The following is a 16,055-nucleotide window of genomic DNA, read 5'->3' as shown; positions in this document are numbered from 1 at the left end:
CTCTGTCAACCATCTACCCATTCCATTCAACTCAAACATGATGTTTGAATGGCTTATTGAGGGATGCATCCAAAGGTTCAACTACAGATGCTAGACCGCCTGATTTAACTTCAATTTCTTTGCAGGTATGTCTTGATCTCATAGTTCCCCCACTAATAAACTGTGTTTTTTGAGTAGGTCACTAGAACACCTATTCCACACATTATTAAACTTCACTCCATCCTTATCCATTCAACTTTGACATGGGCATATACAAATTACCACAGACTTCAATTTTGTTCTATTGGTCATGCAGGCTGGTGCCACTTCTCATGTCCTGTGGTTTTCACAAGAACTATTCATTCCACAGTTTGGTTGCTAGCATATCAAAATTCATGGGTGTTCCATCCACTTTGCTGATGTGGCTTAATGGATACTCATGTTTTTGTCACTGCCTGATGAGGAATTGCTGGAAAGGCTGATAATTTTGACTTTGAGGTCTTTTGGTAGTCCCCAAGTGATCTTCGGCTTCTGTCACAATACTGTTTATTGCTTTCCATAAAGCGGCTATACCAACTAGCTGTTGCAAAGTGATGGACTCCCGTGTTTGATTTGGCCCACTCAAGTGCATTGCATTTCTGGCGGTAACAGAACCATTCTGCTGATTTTCAAGCACCTACTCCAATACATGTTTCTCAAGAACAGGCCAGTGGCTGGTCCCTGTTCTGGTACATTTGATCGTCTGCATCTTCATAAAATCATAGAATCCCAACAGTACAAAAGGAGGCCATTCAGCCCATCAAGCCTGCACCGACAGCAACCCGACCCAAGCCCTATCGGAACTCCACGTTTTTACTCTGCTAATTGCCCTGACACTAAGGGGCAATTTAGCATGGCCAATCAACCTAACCCGCACATCTTTGAAGTTCTTCAGGGAGAATTCCTCCTCCTTCCATTCTTGCGCTAGTTTTTCACTAACACTGGATTCCCTCACTGCAGCAATAAAGTGTTACGACTTTCAGGTTGAAGTTAACTTCATATTACTTTATTTTTGCTGGAGAACATATTTCTGTTGATCATGTGAATCTGCTCTGTGTGGATGTGTCCCTAAACTCCCACTTATTTTCTTGGTAAAACAGTCTGCATTGCCTGCTTGATCCTTTGCGCTAACTGAGAAGGTGCGTAAAACATACATTTCTGAGGTGAAAATTTAAGGCAGATTCCTAATGCAAGTATAGTATGCTTTAGTGGAAAGGAAGGGATAGGTTGTTGACTTATATGCTGAACATAGGCCTAAACATAATTTGTATTGAAAAATTGAGTCATCTTATACGCTGGATCCAATTATACACCACGATCTATGGTATGTCCATTTGGGCCATGATCTCTTTGCCCAAATTGTAGTGGACAGTGGGAGAGTTGCCTTCAGCAGATGGGGAACTTTTACCTTGAACACCAGTAGTTAATTCCACCATGCATTTTTCAAGTGCCAGTTCTCTTAATCAACAACTTCAACTAAGTAATACATGAATCGACTAAGAAACAAGACATGCTATACTGTCTTTCACTCAGCAACTTCACATAGCTGGTTTGGTCTTTAAATAGAGATAACGTCCGCACAAGTCCAGTAAATAGTGGTGACTAGTGACGTGCCTCAGGGATCAGTGTTGGGACCGCATTTGTTTACGATTTACATAGATGATTTGGAGTTGGGGACCAAGTGTAGTGTGTCAAAATTCGCAGATGACACTAAGATGGGTGGAAGAACAAAGTGTGCAGAGGACGCTGAAAGTCTGCAAAGGGATATAGATAATCTAAGTGAGTGGGCGAGGGTCTGACAGATGGAGTACAATGTTGGTAAATGTGAGGTCATCCATTCTGGTAGGAATAACAGCAAAATGGACTATTATTTAAATGGTAAAAAATTGCAGCATGCTGCTGTGCAGAGGGACCTGGGTGTCCTTGTGCAGGAATCTCAAGGAGTTGGTTTGCAGGTGCAACAGGTAATTAAGAAGGCAAATGGAATTTTGTCCTTCATTGCTAGAGGGATGGAGTTTAAAAACAGCGAGATTATGTTGCAGCTGTATAAGGTGCTGGTGAGGCCACACCTGGAGTACTGTGTACAGTTTTGGTCTCCTTACTTGAGAAAGGATATACTGGCACTGGAGGGGGTGCAGAGGAGATTCACTAGGTTGATTCCGGAGTTGAGAGGGTTGGCTTATGAGGAGAGACTGAGTAGACTCATTGGAATTCAGAAGAATGAGGGGAGATCTTATAGAAACATATAAGATTATGAAGGGAATAGATAAGATAGAAGCAGGGAAGTTGTTTCCACTGGCAGGTGAAACTAGAACTAAGGGGCATAGCCTCAAAATAAGGGGAAGCAGATTTAGGACTGAGTTGAGGAGGAACTTCTTCACACAAAGCGTTGTGAATCTGTGGAATTCCCTGCCCAGTGAAGCAGTTGAGGCTACCTCATTGAATGTTTTTAAGGCAAGGATAGATACATTTTTGAATAGTAAAGGAATTAAGGGTTATGGTGAGGGGACGGGTAAGTGGAGCTGAGTCCACAAAAAGATCAGCCACGATCTTATTGAATGGCGGAGCAGGCTCGAGGAGCCAGATGGCCTACTCCTACTCCTAGCTCTTATGTTCTTATTAAATACAGTTACAGTAATGCCTATTTAGATTCAGCATTAATCAACTTCCTCAATCACTTGAAGTTGATAATCATCCCTGGCCAGTACTATACTTGGTTCAAGGCTCAATCAGCCATTTTTCTTACATTTTGAAACATCAACAACTTAACATAGCACCAACCACAATCCCACCCAGGCCCTAGTCCCCTAACCCCACCTAAACCACCTTATGGCACTTCACAGGAGTATAATCAAACACAATTTGACACTGGACCTCATAAGGAAACATTGAGGCAAATGACTAAAAGCTTCGTCAAACAGGTCAGTTTTAAGGTGTGTCTGCCTAGACAGTTGAAGACATGCTGCCAATGGTGCAGCAATTAAAACCAGGGATGTTCATGAGGTTAAAACTGGAACTTGGAGGGTGGCGCAATTGGAGGAGATTACAGAGACGGGCAGGAGGGAGACCATGAAGAGGTTTGAAAATAATTTGAATAATGAGGCATTCTGAACCAGAAGCCAATATAGGTGAGTGAATACAGGAGTGATGGATGACTGGGACTTGGTTAGGGCACGGGTAGCAGTTTGGATGACTTCAAGTTGGGAGTAGAATGTGGGAGATCAGCCAAGAGTGCATTGAAATGGTTAGGTTTAGAGCGAATAAAGGCATGAATAAGGGTTTCACCAGCAGATGAACAGAGACAGGGTCAGGTGATGTTACAGAAGTGGAAACACTGGGTCTCCATGATGGCAGGGATGTATCTGAAAGCTTATCTCGGGGACAGATATGACACCAAGATTGCAAGCAATCGGATTCACCTTCAGAAATTTGTCAGGGGGAAGGCTGGATGGGGAAGGTGTCTAGCTCACAGAATTCATGGTGGGATATAGAATCATAGAATAGAATCCCTACAGAGCAGGAGTAGGCCATTCAGGCCATCGAGTCTGCACCAACCACAATCCCACCCAGACCCTAGTCCCCTAACCCCACATATTTACCCTGCTAATCACCCTGACACTAGGGTCAATTTAGCATGGCCAACCAACCTAACCCGCACATATTTAGACTGTGGGAGAAACCGGAGCACCCGGAGGAAACCCACGCAAACACGGGGAGAATGTGCAAACTCCACACAGACAGTGACCCAAGCCGGGAACCAAACCTAGGTCCCTGGCACTGTGAGGCAGCAGAACTAATCACTGTGCCACCATGCCATCCACTAAAAACAATGGCTTCGGCCTTCCCAATACTTAGCTCTAAGAAATTTCTGCCCACCCAGTACAGAAATGGGGGTGGTTCTCGAAAGAGGCAGAGTTGTCAGCACACACACAGAAGATGATGTACTTTCAGATGTCTCATGAAGAGAGTTATGTAAATGAGAAACAGCAGAGCTCAGGATATAGATCCTTGGAGGACAGTAGTTAACAAAACAAGAACAAGAAGTGAAGCCATTATAGGCTATTCTCGGTCTAGTTGGATAAATAAAAAAGGAACGAAGTGAGTGCAGTCCCATCCAGCTGGCTAATAGTGGAAGCATTGGAGGTAGACGGTGTGATCAACTACCCAAAAGGTTGCAGCCAGGCTGAGGAGAATCAGTCATGGGGGATGTCATTTGTAATTTTGATAAGGTCATTTCCGTGCTGTGACAGGGGGCAAACCTGACTGGAGGGATTCATTAGAATATAAGAAACAGGATGAGTAGACCATAAAATCCACCAAGCCTGCTCCACCATTCAATAATCAAGGCTGATCTGCAGTTCCAACTCCACTTTCCCATCCACTTCCAATTATCCTCGATTCCCTAAGGCACCAAAAATCTGTCCAACCCTTCTTAACTATAATCATTGATAGCACATCAACACCCCACAGGGATAGAGATTCACTGTCCTCTGAGTGAAGAAATTTATCCTAATATCAGTCCTAAGTAAACATCCCTTTACCCTGAGACAGGATTCTCAAACTCTCGTCTCCCAGCTAGTGGCAATAACCTCTGTGTCTACTCTGTCAAGCCCCTCTAGAATTTTAGATGTTTCAATGAGGTCACCTCTCATTCTTCTAAATTTCAGAGAGATGAATATTTCTCATCAGTATTTACTGTTAAGAAAAGCATGGATGTTAGGGAACTTGGGGAAATAAATAGTGATGTCTTGAGGAGTATACATATTACAGAGGTGGTGGTGCTGGAAGGCTTAAAGTGCGTCAAGGTAGATAAATCCCTGGGACCTGATGAAGTGTATCCCAGGACATTGTGGGAGACTAGGGAGAAAATTGTGGGTCCCCTAGCAGAGATATTTGAATCATCAATAGTCATAGGTGAGGTGCCTGAAGATTGGAGGGTGGCAATTGTTGTGCCTTTATTTAAAAAGGGCTGCAGGGAAAAGCCTGGAAACTACAGGCCAGTGAGCCTCACATCTGTGGTGGGTAAGTTATTGGAAGGTATTTTGAGAAACAGGATCTACAGGCATTTAGAGACGCAAGGACTGATTAGGTACAGTCAGCATGGCTTTGTGAGTGGAAAATCATGTCTCACAAATTTGATTGAGTTTTTTGAAGGGGTAACCAAGAGCGTAGATGAGGGCAGTGCAGTTGATGTTGTCTACATGGACTTTAGCAAGGCCTTTGACAAGGTACCGCATGGCAGGTTGTTGCATCAGGTTAAATCTCACAGGATCCAGGGTGAGGTATCTAAATGGATACAAAATTGGCTTGATTGATGAAGACGAACATCTCGCCAAGGCCATCCCCACACCCCCACTTCTTGCCTTCAAACAACCGCACAACCTCAAACAGACCATTGTCCGCAGCAAACTACCCAGCCTTCAGGAGAACAGTGACCAAGACACCACACAACCCTGCCACAGCAACCTCTGCAAGACGTGCCGGATCATCGACACAGATGCCATCATCTCACGTGAGAACACCATCCACCAGGTACACGGTACATACTCTTGCAACTCGGCCAACGTTGTCTACCTGATACGCTGCAAGAAAGGATGTCCCGAGGCATGGTACATTGGGGAAACTATGCAGACGCTGCGACAACGGATGAATGAACACCGCTCGACAATCACCAGGCAAGACTGTTCTCTTCCTGTTGGGGAGCACTTCAGCGGTCACGGGCATTCGGCCTCTGATATTCGGGTAAGCGTTCTCCAAGGCGGCCTTCGCGACACACGACAGCGCAGAGTCGCTGAGCAGAAACTGATAGCCAGGTTCCGCACACACAAGGACGGCCTCAACCGGGATATTGGGTTTATGTCACACTATTTCACATAAATATTTCTGCTTTTTTCCTCCTGAGTCTTTATCATGCGATCCTAGAATCAGAATTTATGTCACACTATTTGTAACTCCCACAGTTGCGTGGACCTGCAGAGTTTCACTGGCTGTCTTGTCTGGAGACAATACACATCTTTTTAGCCTGTCTTGATGCTCTCTCCACTCCCATTGTTTTGTTTCTTAAAGACTGGATTAGTTGTAAGTATTCGCATTCCAACCATTATTCATGTAAATTGAGTCTGTGTCTTATAAGTTCTGTTTGTGAACAGAATTCCCACTCACCTGAAGAAGGGGCTCAGAGCCTCGAAAGCTTGTGTGGCTTTTGCTACCAAATAAACCTGTTGGACTTTAACCTGGTGTTGTTAAACTTCTTATTGATGACAAAGCCAGAGGGTGGTTTTAGAGGATTGTTTTTCAAACTGGAGACTTGTGACCAGCGGTGTGCCTCAGGGATCAGTGCTGGGTCCACTGTTATTTGTCATTTATATTAATGATTTGGACGAGAATATAGGAGGCATGGTTAGTAAGTTTGCAGATGACATCAAGATTGGTGGCATGGTAGACAGTGAAGAAGGTTATCTCGGATTGCAACGGAATCTTGATCAATTGGGCCAGTGGGTTGATTAATGGCAGGTGTAGTTTAATTTAGATAAATGCGATACATTTGGTAGATCGAACCAGGGCAGGACTTACTCAGTTAATGGTAAGGCGTTGGGTAGAGTTATAGAACAAAGAGATCTAGGGATACAGGTTCATAGCTCCTTGAAAGTGGAGTCACAGGTGGACAGAGTGGTGAAGAATGCATTCAGCATGCTGGGTTTCATAGGTCAGAACATTGAATACAGGAATTGGGATATCTTGTTGAAGTTGTACAAGACATTGATACGGCCACACTTGGAATACTGTGTACAGTTCTGGTCACCCTATTATAGAAAGGATATTATTAAACAAGAAAGAGTGCAGAAGAGATTTACTGGGATGCTACCGGGACTTGATGGTTTGAGTTATAAGGAGAGGCTGGATAGACTGGGACTTTTTTCTCTGCAGCATAGGAAGCTGAGGGGTGATCTTAGAGGTCTATAAAATAATGAGGGGCATAGATCAGCTAGATAGTCAGTATATTTTCCCAAAGGTAGGGGAGTCTAAAACCAGAGGGCATAGGTTTAAGGTGAGAGGGGAGAGATACGAAAAGGTCCAGAGGGGCAATTTTTTTCACACAGAGGGTGGTAAGTGTCTGGAACAAGCTGCCAGAGGTAGTAGTAGAGGTGGGTACAATTTTATCTTTTAAAAAGCGTTTAGACAGTTACATGGGTAAGATGGGCATAAAGGGATATGGGCCAAATGCGGGCAATTGGGACTAGCTTAGGGGTTTAAAAAAAAGGGCGGCATGGACAAGTTGGGCCGAAGGGCCTGTTTCCATGCTGCAAACCTCTATGCCTCTGACAAGTATCAGCTCAATTCACCATCATAGGACAACTCTATCATTCCAGGAGCTAAAAAAGTGAACTTTCACTGTACTGCCTCCAATGCAACTATATCCTTCCATAAATATGGAAAACTGCACACGGTATTCCAGGTGCGATCTCACCAAAGCCACGTACAATTGTAGCAAAATGTCTTTATTATTTTAGTTCAATCCCCTTACAATAAAGGCCAACATGCCACTGCCTTCCCAAATGCTTGTCGCACCTGCATGCTCACTTTGTGTCTTTTGCACAAGAAAACCCAAGTCTCTCTGGGCATCAATATTTACAAGTTCCACACTTTTCAAAAAATTCTGCTTCTGTCATTACCAAAATGAGTAACCTCTCACTTTCCATATTATACTCCATCTGTCACCTTCTTGCCCTTAACCTGTCTATAGTGCTGCAGCCTTTGTGTCCTCTCACAGCTTGCATTCACACTAGCTTTGTATCATCAGCAAACATAGATAGATCTATTACTCTGTCTCTTCGCCTAACTCATTAGATTTGAACTTAGTGCATGAATTTGGGAGGTGGCAACACATTCAACACATTGGGGCGGCACAGTGGCAAGCACTTCTACCTCACAGCGCCAGGAACCCAGGTTCAATTCCGGCCTTGGGACAGTGACTGCGTAGAGTCTGCACATTCTCCTAGTGTCTGCGTCTGCGTGGGTTTCCTCCGGTTTCCTCCCATAATCCGAAAGACATGCTGGTTAGGTGCATTGGCCATGCTAAATTCTACCTCAGTGTACCCAAACAGGCGCCAGAATATGGCAACTAGGGAATTTTCACAGTCACTTCATTGCAGTGTTAATGTAAGCCGACTTGTGACACCAATAAATAAACTAAATTAAACTTCAAGGATTTGAGAGAAAGGGAAGCTGGAGATGGGTGGTAAAGATTGAAGGGTCAAGGATTGGGTTTTGTTTGAGGAGAGGGTCATCACAGCTGATTTGAAGGGGGCAGGACAACACTTGAGGGCAGAGAACCACTAAAATATGAGTTAATGTGGGAGTCAGGAATGAAAGTTGAAAAGTCAGCACTTTAGGAATGGGTGTGCCTCGTGGACAAGAGGTGGTATATGGGAGATTGGAGAGAAACCAAATAAAGATTCAAGTTCAAGCAGCAGAACCAGTTGATCAGACGGTCCTGATCTTAGCAATAAAGAAGTTCATGATTGCCTTGGAGGCGAGAGTGGAAGAGACAAGGATGAGAAAATTAAAACAACAGTTTTCTATGGAGAAAGAAAACTTGGGTTATCCGCTATCCTGTAATAGTGAACAGTATGGGCAGATCAAAGCAGGACTCAACAGTGCTTTATGTGGTACCATCCCAAGTGATCAAGTGCAAGGTTTAGAGTGTAGGAACTCAGAAAAAAAACTCAATGACGAAAAGAAGCAAAAATAAAAGTCCTCTTGGTGCAGAAGAAACTTACAGATTGCCATGGTCCAACTTCTATGCCATCAAACAACCAACCAACCACACTTGTTAAGAGAAAGTGAGTTTGTGGGGGAAAAGTGTCCAAGACCCATAGGTAAAAGTGACATCAGCAGGGATCACAGAGAGTGAGCCTGCGGGAAAAAAGAGCCAGGGACCCACAGATAATAGTGGGTGAGGGGTTTCAGCAGAGAACAAGGTTGCAAGAGTCGGGGGAGTTAGAGATTGCATTGACAGAAGAAATAAAAAAATTATCAAGCAGTGCCATCACAAGACAGCGGTTGGCGATTGGTTGGAGAGCCCAAAAGGAGAGAAGCACGTAGCAGAAGAGATTTGTGATAGAGCAGCGAATGTGAGCATCAGGGAACATTGTAAATAAATATTAAAAGTATCAGCATGCTAAATATAACAATAAGTGAGTTAACAGCGTACTAGCACAGATGAGGTCTAAAGGCAGTAACTTGCTAAGGATCTTTCCACAGCACCTTCCAAACCCAGAGCCTCGAGAAGGGCAAAGACAGCTGACACAAGGGAACACCAGCATCTGCAAGTTCATCTCCAAGACACACTACGAAACTATATCAACCCTCCATCACTGTCAAGTTCTGTGATTACCTTCCTAATAGCGCTGTGGGAATACCTGCAGATGATGGACTGCAGCTGTTCAAAATGAAGGTAACTCACCACCACCTTCACAAGGGCAATAAATGGTACCATTGGGCAGGGTCCAAACAGGAGGATAGAGCACAGCAAAAATGTTGTTATTCCATAGTTAGGGGGACAAGTTTTTTCAATAAGTGTCATTGTGGTGCAGGCCACTTCATATAGGGTGCTGAATATTCTGCAGGGAAAGGAGTGAGCCAGGAATTGTGGTACATGTCAATTCAAATGACAGAGAAAGAAGGTACTGAGGTCCAATGATCAGATTTTCAGGAGCAAGGGAAAAAGATAAAATGTAGGAACTCGACAGTAATAATCTTTGAATTGCACCAAGTGCTGCACATTAGCATGAATAGGATTAGAAAGATAAGAAGGATCAATGTGTGTCTTGAACCATAGAGGGGGGAGGGCTTCGGGTTTTGGGACATTGTGGCCAGTTCTGGGCAGGAGGCACCATTTCAAAAGGGAATGTTACACCTCAACAAGACTAGGACCAATATCCTTGTGGGGAAGTTCACTCGTGTAGTTGAGAGTGTTTAAACTCGGGGGAGGCAATGGCCTAGCGGTTTTATTGCTAGACTATTAATCCAGAAACTCAGCTAGTGTTCTGGGGACCCGGGTTCGATTCCCGATACGGCAGATGGTGGAATTTGAATTCGATGAAAAAAAATCTGGAATTAAGAACCTACTAATGACCATGAAGCCATTGTTGATTGTTGGAAAAACCCATCTGGTTCATTAATGTCCTTTAGGGAAGAAAATCTGCTGTCCTTACCTGGTCTGGCCTACATGTGACTCCAGAGCCACAGCAATGTGGTTGTCTCTCAACTGTCCTCTGAACAAGGGCAACTAGGGATGGGCAATAAATGCTGGCTAGCCAGCGACGCCCATGTCCCACAAATGAATAAAAAGCAAAGTTAGCAGGGGATTGGGAATTATCAAATCAAGTCAAAAAGAGGATTAAGGTGCATAAAGTGGGTGTGTACTAAATAAGGTATTAGTACCATATCAGACAATACCAGACCAAGAAGGACTTATAGAAACATAAAGGCAGGTTTACAATGCATATATCTAAATACTGAATAAGGTTGGTGAGCTGCAAATACAAATAGGTGTGATATGTAGTATGTGGTACGATGTAGTATGATGTAGTGTCAAAAATGCAAATCTGGATTACAATGATGATGATTGGGCACTTAATATTCAGGGATACAAAGTTTTCAGAAAAGATAGGGAAGGATAAAAGGAAGGAGGTGAGATGGCAGAACTAAATAGGGAAGACACTGGTGCGCTGGAAAGAAAGGATGTCCTTGAGGGGCAAGGACAAGATCCATCTGGTTAGAGATGAGAAGCAATAATGCCATGATCACACTACCGGAGATATTCTATAGACCTCCAAACAGTGAAACAGAGATAAAGCAGCAAACCCGCAGGGAAATCACAGAAATGTGTAAGAATTATAGTCAGGATATTGGAGAACTTGAATTAATCAAACATCAATTAGGATAATGCGAAAAGTTAACAAGGGCAAGAAATTTATGCAATGCTTTCATGAGAACTTCCTTGATCAGTATGTTCTCAGCCCAACTAGAAAGCAGCCATTGCTAGATCTGGTGCTGGGAAATGAGGTGAACTGTGTCTGTAAGGAACATTTAGATACGAGTTACCATCCCATCAAAAGGTTTAGATTATGAAATGGAGATGCCGGCATTGGACTGGGGTGGGCACAGTATGAAGTCTCACAACACCAAGTTAAAGTCCAACAGGTTTATTTAGTATCACAAGCTTTCGGAGCGCTGCTCCTTCATCAGGTGAACCACTCACCTGATGAAGGAGCAGCTGTCCGAAAGTTCGTTTTATTTTTAATGACAAAAAATAGTGAGTAGTGGTAAATGGTTACTTTGCAAACTGGAGGATGGTGCTCCTCAAGGATCAATGCTGGGACTACTGCTTTTCTGATCACTTTTAAAATGACGCTGGTATTGGAATAGAGTAAAATTTCAAAATTTGCCAATAGGTTAAGCGGCAGTGAGGATGTTACCAATTGACTGCAACAGAACACAAATAAGCTTGTAGCATGGTCAGACTAGTGGCAGATGGAATTTAATACAGAGAAGAGTGCAGTGATGAATTTTGGCAGAAGGCACAAGGAGAAGCAATATAGAATTAATGGCAGTTCTAAAGTGGGTACAGGGACAGAGGGATTTCATATCCATAGATTTTAGAAGGCAGCAAGACATATTGAGAGAATAGTTGAAGAATTTATAATCTTGGGTTTCATAAACAAAAGCAAGGAAGTTGTGCTCTATCTGTATAAAGCTCTGATTAGGCCACAAATAGGACATTGCATCCAGTTTTGTCACCATACATTAGGAAGGATATGAGGTCCTTGAGAGGGTGAAGAGGAGATTTACAGAATAGTTCCAGGATGAGGGAATTTAGCTAGAAGGACAAGTTGGAGAACCTTGTGTTTTCTCCTTGGAGCAAAGGATATTGAAAGAAGATATGATAGAGCTGTTCTCATTAGCTGATGGCAAAGACTAGGGTTTAAGATACAAGGTTTTTGGTAAGAGCTGCAGGGGTGAGGTGGGGATGGAAGGATGAACTTTTTTACACCATGAATGGTAATGACCTGGAACTTTCAGCCTATAAGGGTGGTGAAAACAGAAGTGATCAATTCCAAAAGGGGAATTGGATGGGTACTTTAGAAGTTAAACTTATAAGACTCCAGGGATAGAGCAGGGAAACGGAAATGGCTGGATTGTTCCATGAAAGAAACACCAATTAGATCCAGTAGCCATCTGTTTCACCAGTGGAAGTAACAAGTAGCATCTGCTGCTCGGTCAGACTGATCGCTTTCCGTCACTTCACCCCTTCCCCAAGTAACTGTCCCATTGAGATCCAGCTCTGGCTTTACCCACCAGCAACCCCCACATTTCTCTATGTGGGAGAAGTGCAGTATTAAAACTGCCTTCCATTACAGTTATATAATTATATTACACTACATTATAACAGGACATTTTTAAAATGTATTCATTCATGGGATGTGGGTGTCACTGGCTAGACCAACATTTGTTGCCCATCCCTAATTGCCCTTGAAGGGTTAATGAGCTGTCTTCTTGCACTACTGTAGTCCATGTGGTGTAGGGATACCCACAGTGCTGTGAGGAATGGATTTACAGAATTTTGATCAAGCGACAGTGAAGGAACAGCGATATATTTCCAAGTCAGGATAGTGTGTGGTTTGGAGGGGAATTTGCTGGTGCTCCCATGCATCTGCTGCCCATGTCCTTCGAGATGGTAGAGATTGTGGGTTTGAAAGATGCTGTCAAAGGAGCTTTGGTGACTTGCTGCAGTGCATCCTGCAGATACTTACAGCTGTGCATCGGTGGTGGAGGGAGTTGACTGTTTAAGATGGTGGATGGGGTGCCAATCAAGTGGGCTGCTTTGTTCTGGATGGTGTCAAGTTTGAGTTGCACTCATTCAGGCAAGGGGGAAATATTCCATCATACTACTGACTTGTGCATTACAATAGTGGACAGGATTTGGGAAGTCAGAAGGCAAGTTACTCAGCACAGGATTCTTAGCCTTTGATCTGCTCTTGTCGCTACAGTATTTACATGACTGGTCCAATTCGGTATCTGGTCAATGATAACCCAGCCTCCAGGATGTCAATAGTGGAGGATTCAGCTAGGGTAATGCAACTAAATGTCATGGGGAAATGGTGATTGAAGATGGTCATTGCCAAATTGCAAGTAACATCCACACCACGCATCAGCCCAAGCTTGAATGTTGTCCAGGTTTTGCTGCATCTGGACATGGACTACTGCAGTATCTGAGGAGTCACAAATGGTGAAGATTTTGCAAATATCCCCCCCTTCTGACCTTATGATGGAGGGAAGATCATTAATCAAACAGTGGGTCTAGGACATTACCTTGAGGATCTTCTCAGTTCGAGCACTGAGATGATTGACCTCCAACAACCATCTTCCTTTATGTATGACTCTAACCTTCAATAACCATCTCCCCATGACTCTAACCAGCGGTGAATTTTCCCTCTGATTCCCCTTGACTTCAGTTTTGCTAGAGCATCTTGATGCCACACACTTGGCCAAATGCTGCTGTGATGCCAAGGGCAGTCACTCACACTTCCTGAGTTCAGCTCTTTCATCCATATTTGGACTGAGGCCGAAATAAGGTCAGGAACCAAGTGGTCCTGGCAGAACCCAAACTGAGCATCAGCGAGCAGGTTATTGATCAGTAAATGCCATTTGACAGCACTGTGGACATCACTTTGCTGGTGGTTGGGAATGGACCGATGGGTTGGTAATTGGCTGGGTTGGATTTATCCTGCTTTTTGTGGACAGGGTACACCTGGACAATTTTGCACATTGCCGGCTTAGATGCCAGTGTTGGAACTGCTTGGCCAGGGGAAGCACAAGTCTTCAGGACAGCCACTGGAATGTCATCGGGGCCCATTGGGAAAGCGGGTATGGATCTGATGGGCCGATTGGCCTCCTGTGACAAATTTGAGAGACAGAGAGCGAGGATGGGGATATTCAGCAGAGATACGAGGGGGGAAGCGCTTTGCCTTGTCTCAAAATAACCGACCGCTTTGTGGATGAAGCAAGCCCTGGGCCCACACCGACAAACACACCGAGTCAGTGGGCGATCAGCCCCGGGAGGCACACGGCTCGCTCCCCCCGGCTCTCTTCCACCCCCACCTCCCACTGCCGGTGCAAGGCCGGCACAAAACGCACCGCCGTCGGCTCCCAATTCCCATTTTCGCCCAAGGCCCCGGTGAACCGGATATCGGGAACTCCGCCGCGCATGTTCACAAAGTCGGAAAGAAAGTCATGAGAGGCTGCTCACCGGCCTGTCCCTCAGCTCCGCTCCGCTCCGGTGGGGGGGACCGGCCCGAGATATGCAGGCGGACGCTGCTCGGCTCTTCTCCCTGTTGTTGTTGTTTGGAACGCGGCGGTTTAACGGTCCAACGTTCCAACACTGTTACTGTTTGAGCACGCACCCAGACCCGGAAGCGTGCCTGCACGTTCTGATCGACAGCTCTGCCCGCCGGTCAGAGCGCGGCGCCTCTGGTGGCCAGCCAATGAGAGCGGTGGGGAGGCGGGACTTCCTGTGAGGCGGGCGGGGGGGGGGAAGAGAGAGTGATGGGGGTTGGGTCGGTGCGCGTGCGCGTAGCCCGGGGGCCGGAGTGGGGAATTTTGAACTGATTTCCTTTGGCCGCAGGTCACTGCGAACGGCCAAACAGAGCGGCGGCAACCTCCCCGACACTGCTGCTGCTGCAGTAACATACTGACAAAAATATATATACTGACAAACTCTTCATCAGTTGTGTTCCCGATGACGAAGGGTCATCCTAGACTCGAAACGTTGGCTCTCTATTCTTTCTCCACAGATAGAACATAGAACAGTACAGCACAGAACAGGCCCTTCGGCCCTCGATGTTGTGCCGAGCTTTGTCTGAAACCAAGATCAAGCTATCCCACTCCCTATCACTCTGGTGTGCTCCATGTGCCTATCCAATAACCGCTTGAAAGTTCCTAAAGTGACCAACTCCACTATCACAGCAGGCAGTCCATTCCACGCCCCAACCACTCTCTGAGTAAAGAACCTACCTCAGACATCCCTCCTATATCTCCCACCATGAACCTTATAGTTATGCCCCTGAGTAACAGCTGCATCCACCCGAGGAAATAGTCTCTGAACGTCCACTCTATCTATCCCCCTCATCATCTTATAATCATCTTATAAACCTCTATTACGTCGCCCCTCATCCTCCTCTGCTCCAAAGACAAAAGCCCCAGCTCCCTCAACCTTTCCTCATAAGACCTACCCTCCAAACCAGGCAGCATCCCGGTAAATCTCCTGCACTCTCTCCAATGCTTCCACATCCTTCTTATAGTGAGGTGACCAGAACTGCACACAATATTCCAAATGTGGTCTCACCAAGGTCCTGTACAGTTGCAGCATAACCCCACGGCTCTTAAACTCAAACCCCCTGTTAATAAACGCTAACACACTATAGGCCTTCTTCACGGCTCTATCCACTTGAGTGGCAACCTTCAGAGATCTGTGGATATGAACCCCAAGATCTCTCTGTTGCTCCACATTCTTCAGAACCCTGCCGTTGACCCTGTAATTCGCATTCAAATTTATCCTACCAAAATGAATCACCTTGCACTTATCAGTGTTAAACTCCATCTGCCATTTTTCCGCCCACCTCTGCATCCTAGCAATGTCTCGTTGCAGCCTACAACAGCCCTCCACCTCATCCACTACTCCACCAATCTTGGTGTCATCATCAAATTTACTGACCCACCCTTCAGCCCCCTCCTCAAAGTCATTGATAAAAATCACAAATAGCAGAGGACCCAGCACTGATCCCTGTGGTACACCGCTAGTAACTGGTCTCCAGTCTGAAAAATTTCCATCCACCACCACCCTCTGTCTTCTATGAGATATGATGTGGAGATGCCGGCGTTGGACTGGGGTGAACACAGTAAGAAGTCTCACAACACCAGGTTAAAGTCCAACAGGTTTATTTGGTCGCAAATACCATAAGCTTTCGGAGCGC

General features: G+C 45.0%; 1 protein-coding gene across 2 annotated transcripts in view; it reads right to left on the bottom strand.

The window, feature by feature from the left end:
• The window catches only part of tbpl1 (TBP-like 1), a 44,176-nt gene extending 29,676 nt beyond the window's left edge, over positions 1-14,500 (bottom strand). Inside the window, exon 1 of one of the 2 annotated variants that reach the window (XM_078212557.1) lies at positions 14,333-14,500. The gene's annotated coding sequence lies outside the window, so the exon portion shown is untranslated. The remainder of the gene's footprint in view (positions 1-14,332) is intronic. The other variant, XM_078212558.1, reaches the window with a different exon arrangement.
• Between the last annotated feature and the right edge of the window lie 1,555 nt (positions 14,501-16,055).

Source organism: Mustelus asterias, chromosome 5 (genome assembly GCF_964213995.1).
Source record: "Mustelus asterias chromosome 5, sMusAst1.hap1.1, whole genome shotgun sequence".
Taxonomy (NCBI): domain Eukaryota; kingdom Metazoa; phylum Chordata; class Chondrichthyes; order Carcharhiniformes; family Triakidae; genus Mustelus; species Mustelus asterias.
This window is presented reverse-complemented; position numbering and strand designations above follow the sequence as displayed.